Below are 6,623 nucleotides of genomic sequence, written 5' to 3'. Positions count from 1 at the left end.
ACTCACTATTTCTTCTGGTCAGGGTGTATTGAAGAAATTCACTTTTCATGAATTTTCTAGTTTTGTAATTCTTCACCCCACGTGGTCTATCATTGGACCAGATAAGCTCGAATTTGGACCCATGCTTGGCATGCAAGAGATTTAAACATTCGAACACCATTGTGGTTATTCGATTAACAAGTTCCCTTATACCCATTTCAACTCTTAGAATCATCCGCTTTGCGTGCAACGTTTCCTTTTTTTCTAATCTTTCAACTCGTTCAATGAGTGATTGTGGTGTAGGAACATCAGCGCTCTACAGTTCTTTGGTAGTGGCTGCGGCCAAGATTAGATCTACTTTGCCTTGAAGATTGAGGAATTCTTTCCATGAAACTGGTATCTTCTTTTTCTTCTTGGGCTTGGGATTTGAAGTGGAATGTTGAGATCCACTTGATTATATATCGTCAATTACCATGATAAAATCATTTGAGGGAATAGACTGTTGAATATCGTTGAGGTTGTCATCATCAAGCCAAACATGGGTGTTGAATTGACCTTGATTGCAGTACCATCATCATTTGAATCATGAGCTACATTATTTTGATGAGGATTAGAAGGGCCAACTACATGCTCCATGTTTTGAGCTTCTTGAACAGTAAGCTCCATTCTGGACATCCATTGTTGAGTTGCCAAAATATTGTGAATTGTTTTGGAATTATTAAACATCGTAGCCCAGTATCTTGTTACAAGTTGGAGAGATTATTCTTTTTGATGTTGCTGCTATACCTATTGGGACTTTCTTGCTTTCAATGCTCTTTTAAAACTTCAAATTTACGTAACCCTGACTCTGTTGTTGGATGACATCGAGTCCAAGAGTCATCCGAATCATAACCGTCAAGTCCTTTGTGCACCGAGGTGTCCCTTGGGTTCATGGATCCCTACACATTTTTGCTCACCATGCCTGAACCACTTAACTATAATGTAGGCAGTACAGGGTTTCCAGAGCTGCCTTGGTCTCCTTGACCTAAAGTCAAGTTTGGCCTCTACTCTGTTCTAGAAAGGGCTGAGAAAGAAGTGCCCTACGGTGCAACATGTGTATCTAGTGTATGTGTGACTCGAAGTAAAATGGAGTGCAAGTCCTCGGGTTCAAAGATGTACAACCGTGAAGCCCTAGAGACCTTAGGGTGGGTAGTAACAACTGGATCCACTTGGGTTCCAGTTGGGGATATGTCTCCATCATGAGACGAAACATATACACTTTCTGTATCTGAGTGGTGAGTTGGGGCTGTTTTGGTTGAGTCTACGATGACTTAAATGGCTACGAGAGTCTTTTGAGAGACTCCTGCATGTGCCTTGGGTCACATTTGTCCAGAACTGCGGATGATCTTTAATTTCTTTCTGCTAAAAACATCTTGAGATTCTAAATGCTCATCTTGTGGTTCATCAATGACATTCACAGGAATTTCATGAGCTTGGGAAGAAGTTGGGACTGAGAGAGTAGGCTGTGCGGTCTTAGCCTTTCTCTTCCTCGAGGGAACAGCTCCCCTTTTAACAATATTCACACATGTTTTCCTTAAGACAATAAAGGATTTAACCCTTTTGGATTTTGGAGGCTGGTCATGTGCTGCAATAAATTCACTGGTTGTTGAAGGTTTTGGTTGTGGGTCCTAGACTACGGTTAGTTGACTGGGTCTTGGTGGGGAAGAGTGATATGGGGCAATATCATCCGTAGCCATTATATGGTCAGCTACCTCTACGGTAGTGAGTCCAATGGACTCAAAAATGTACATGGGTAATCTACGGATGAGACCAAAAATAGTTTGATCTTTGGAAGGGTTGTACCAATTTAGATCGTGAGCTGAGAACAAGTCAGTTACGTTGCCTATGCTAAGTTTAGCATCCTTGTGGAGATCAGTAAGACATAGTGACCAGAACCTTGCAAATGTCACTTTTGTCAAGCCTTCTTTTGGTGCGTCTTTCGTCTTTGGAGATGTATTGTAGAATATCAACCCAGATGATTTTCCCGTAATCAATGGAATTTCCATTATAGATACTCCACAAAATATCAAGGAGTTGTTTGCCCATATTATCATCCTTTGAGAGACACCGTATCATAAAGTGGCAAACAAATTGCCAAACTGAAGGCAACTTGCTTTTCTTAAACTCTGCCGCACCTTTGAGTTTTGCGGATACCCCATCTGATAGAGAGCAGAGAGTACATCAGTTGAACTTGGAGTATAGGATTTTGTTGAAGGAAGAATCCTTAGATTGATTGTAGAAAGAAACTTCTCTTTAGTCAGAACCACCAAAGAATCATCGACTAGATTCAGATGAATTTCATGAGGATTGTGGCTAAGTCTAAATGCCGAGAAAGCACACTTGTAGAGAACTGCCAATGGAACTGCTTCAGTGAATGAATCGAATGCGCCAACCATTGGGTGTGTAGGAAGAAACTTGATCTTCAGTTTAGTGGCTTCGTTGTAATATTGATGATACTTAAATGAAAGGACCCCTTTCATAATTTAACATTATTACTCCAAGTTACTCCAAAACATGCTACATACATATTTATAAACAATATTTTACATTGATAGTTTAAGTACAAAAGACTGGATACAAACCGACTATTAAGACTATTACAAAGTATTATATTTATTACATAACTACCCAAGATATTATAGTTTTATACATACATGGGCACTAATTTCAAAAGTAATAGTATTATCTAATCAAAATCTTCTAACATTATATGTCTATATTGGATGCCTATCACCTGCAATAATTTAAACACTGAGAGGATAAGCGGTGACGCTTAGTGAGTTCAATAATAGATACAATATAACATTATGCCATATATACATCAATTTGGCAGAAGCAAAAAGGAACAAGGAACAAACAAGGAATATGTGAATCATGTGACAAGCTTTCCATATCAATCGATGATTTTATTCAAAGATATACATTCAATGAGACATAACAATTACAATACTTGATATACATCAATAAAGTTTCAGCCCAACTGGCACAAAAGACATACAATTTCTGATTAACATTTTGGTAGATTTCAGGGTTTTAACCCTATCTAACCTTCTGCCAATGCCATAGTGGTAGAAGTCATTCTCTTACGTGACATGATCTACACGGCCAGAGGTTACATACCAATACCACTATGAATCTATGTCCTTTCACTAATCACATGGCCAAAGGTACAACTTTGCTATCAAAAAAGCACGAAATAATAACACGGGAAAATAAACTGGAAAAGCACATAGTATATATAACACATAACATTCAATTGTTCCTATATATTGAACTCACCATGAAATTACCGGAGGTTAAAATAGTAATTTGGGCAGCACTTCGTTCTAATAAATAAGCTTCTTCGATGAAAGCGGGGAGCTTTATTCAAAACCGGGCCTTACGAGGGTTGAACTTCAAAACTGAAAAGAAAAATTTTTCAGGGTCGTCGGGCACTTCAGAACGTTTTTCAGGTGTTGGGTATGATCCCAGGGCTTTGGGGAAGTTGGAATTGCAAAAATAAAGGTTTAGGGGTGAAAAATGTGAGAATTTCTTACATTAGTCGGGAGATTTCGCACCCTCCTATTTACAGGATAACTTCAGACCGAGGAGGGGGCACGTGGCTCGCATGCGAGGGTGCCAGGCGTCGGAGCTCGAAAGTAACACGTGTCGGTCTCGACTGGGCCGCACCATCGGATGTGAGGGGTTGCGACATGCAGATCAGACACGGGGCAAGCTGCGAGGATCCGGGTGACGTGTCCGAATTTTGACCTTATCCATATGAGATTTCTCAGTTTTTGTGCCCCTATCTTCAAAAATTTATAACTTTCGCATACAAGCTCTGTTTTCAACGTTCTTTATATTCACGTGTAGGCGAGATTATAATCTACAACTATCGTTTAGACTTTGTCGGCTAATTTTGAATTTATTTTTAATATTATTATTTTTAACAGATCGTGATAGGAAAATCCGTTAAAAATTCGTAACTCTTCATCCGACGTCTATTTTCGTTTGTCTTTTTACCGTTGTACTACTATTGACAAGTCCTTCGATTCTAGTTTAGGTCGTATCGTCTAAAAAGCACTCGATCTTTATTTCGAGTTTTTAGCTGTCTACTGCTATTCCAAAACTTAGAAAAATCATAACTTCCTCATACGAAGTCAGATTTGGACGTTCTTTTTATGAAAATTCTCGGTTTAACGAATACTACGACTTTCTTTTATATACTAAAGCTAGAATGCAGTTTATCGAAAAATCACTTTTTACGGTAAATAGTATTTGCCGGTTTTGTCGCAGATCTTCGATTAGTCATAATTTCTTCGTTATAACTCGGATTTCGATGAGGTTTTCGCCTAAATGTTTCTAACAAGATTCTTTAAAACTTTCAATAAAAAAAATTTACTTATTTTAAATTTTATATTTTCATTAAATTTCAATATTTGACATTTGATTGGAATCTCATAAGACTTCCAATATTTTCTGAGTGATTCTAAACATAGTTTTACTTCACTTCTAGTAAAAACTATCTGTTAGAACTCAATGCTCAATATCATATAATATTTCACAGTATTATTTATTTTTTTTTAAACTACAAAACAAGATAACTAAACGTGTATTTTAAAAATACCTCCTCCATTTGAGGATTTCGTCCCCGAAATCACAACGATTTAAACAAATGGGGAAATTTCGTTTTTATCTCATTCTTATTTTCCCAAGTATTATTTGGGCCTCGATGGTGTTCCCACTTGACAAGCACCAATTCCACTACTTTATTACGTAATTCAGTCGTTCTTTCGTTTACGATCTCTTCAGGCCCTTCTGCATATCTTAATTTATTATCAAATCTTACCTCGGATAACGGGACCATTTCATCATACATGCTTAAAGATTTACACAGATAACTTACATGAAACACATCACGAATACCTTTTGAATCTTCCAGCAATTTCCAAGCAGTATTGATAGTTTCATTTTATTTACTTCTTTTTATAGTTTATTTTAGCACATTCCATCTCATTTTAGTTAATCTCCATGCATATTTTATCTTTTTGTTATTTTTGTCCATTACAGGGTGCTTTCCAGTCTTTTGAGCTTATTTGCAGGATTTATCGAAGACTATTTGTCATTGAAGGTTTAGGAAGGAGTGCGGGAATTTTGGAGGTGTGTAATTTGTTCGTGAACTTGAGGTAGTAAAATTGGGCCCGGTGTCAATATTTTGGAGGTGTGTAATTTGTTCGTGAACTTGAGGTAGTAAAATTGGGCCCGGTGTCAATATAAGCAAGAAGCGCATTGGACTTAATCTTTGGACAAGAATTCGAGCTACGGTAGATTGAAGGAGCGTTGGATCATTATTGGAGGCTGTGGAGTAACACAATTGGGCTGTCAAGACTTTCACAAATGGGCTAGAGCATAAAATAAAAGATTGGGCTGGATGGTATTTGTAATGGGCTAAAGCATGCATTCAGCGTGACCCACACGGTCCACGTGGACCCATACACGGTCCGCTTGAATTGTGCTGAATTGATCCCGATTTTTGACTTGTTGACTCTATTTGTGGAAGGTTGGTGGGTGCCTTTTGGCACTTTTTTTAATCCGGAAATAAGCCCCTTTTTGCTGGGGATTGGAGGTATTATTGCCATCTATCACTTGAAGAACACACACAATTTTCTCTCAAGAAGGCTTTGGAAGATTTGAAGATTTTTGAAGACTAGTGTAATTTCTTTCCATCTTGCAACTAGAACAATGTTTGGTACCACTAAACTATATTGGCTTTCTTTTACTTTGGCCATGCTTGGCTGAGCTTTCATTTGGTTGATTAGGCTTTAAACCATGGATGATTAGTTGCTTTGAAGACTTATTATCATCTTGTGTTTGAAGTTTATGGAAATGTTTTCTAGTTAAAGATCTTGTTGTGTTTATTTATCTTTTAGCATGAGCTTGGATGAATGAATGCTTATTTTTGTTGACTAATTTCTTGGTTAAGTAATGGACCCTCAAATTAGTAAGCAACAAACGGTTTATATGTTTGTTTTCATTTCATTTAGACCATGGAAATGTTTCCTCAATAATGATAATGTAAGCATTTGATTATCTTTTGGACTTGGTAACTCTTAGAGCTTAAAGCTAATTGATTTTCACAAGATTAAATGCATCATTGATTTTGTTACTTTAATTAAGGAAATGCGTTAGGGGCTCCTCTAGAAATTTTAATAACAATGAAGGGTTGAGGTAATTTGTGCTTATGGATTGCTATAGCCAAGTTAAATTAATTCACAAGTGTTGTTCTATTTAGTCTAATTATAAGTCAACCATGTGGTGTACCCAAAATCAACCAATTTCATTTCATTGAATTTAATCAAATCTTTTACTTGTTTACTTGTCATATTTATATTCTAGCTAGTTTTAATTTTGTCAACCAATCAAAAAGAATTACACCCCCCCCCCCCCATTTTACTTTTACTTTTGTTTTACAAGTACTTGAACAGGTGATTTAAATAAAGATTTAAATTGAACCAATCTCCGTGGATACGATCCCTTTACCACCATACACTATTTTAGTGTGTAATATTTAGGTTATTTATTTAATTGGCCTCGACAACTATGACATCCCCATTTTTCACGGCCAG

This window comes from Lactuca sativa, chromosome 8 (assembly GCF_002870075.4).
Source record: "Lactuca sativa cultivar Salinas chromosome 8, Lsat_Salinas_v11, whole genome shotgun sequence".
NCBI classification, from domain to species: Eukaryota; Viridiplantae; Streptophyta; class Magnoliopsida; order Asterales; family Asteraceae; genus Lactuca; species Lactuca sativa.
Note: the sequence above shows the minus strand (reverse complement) of the source record.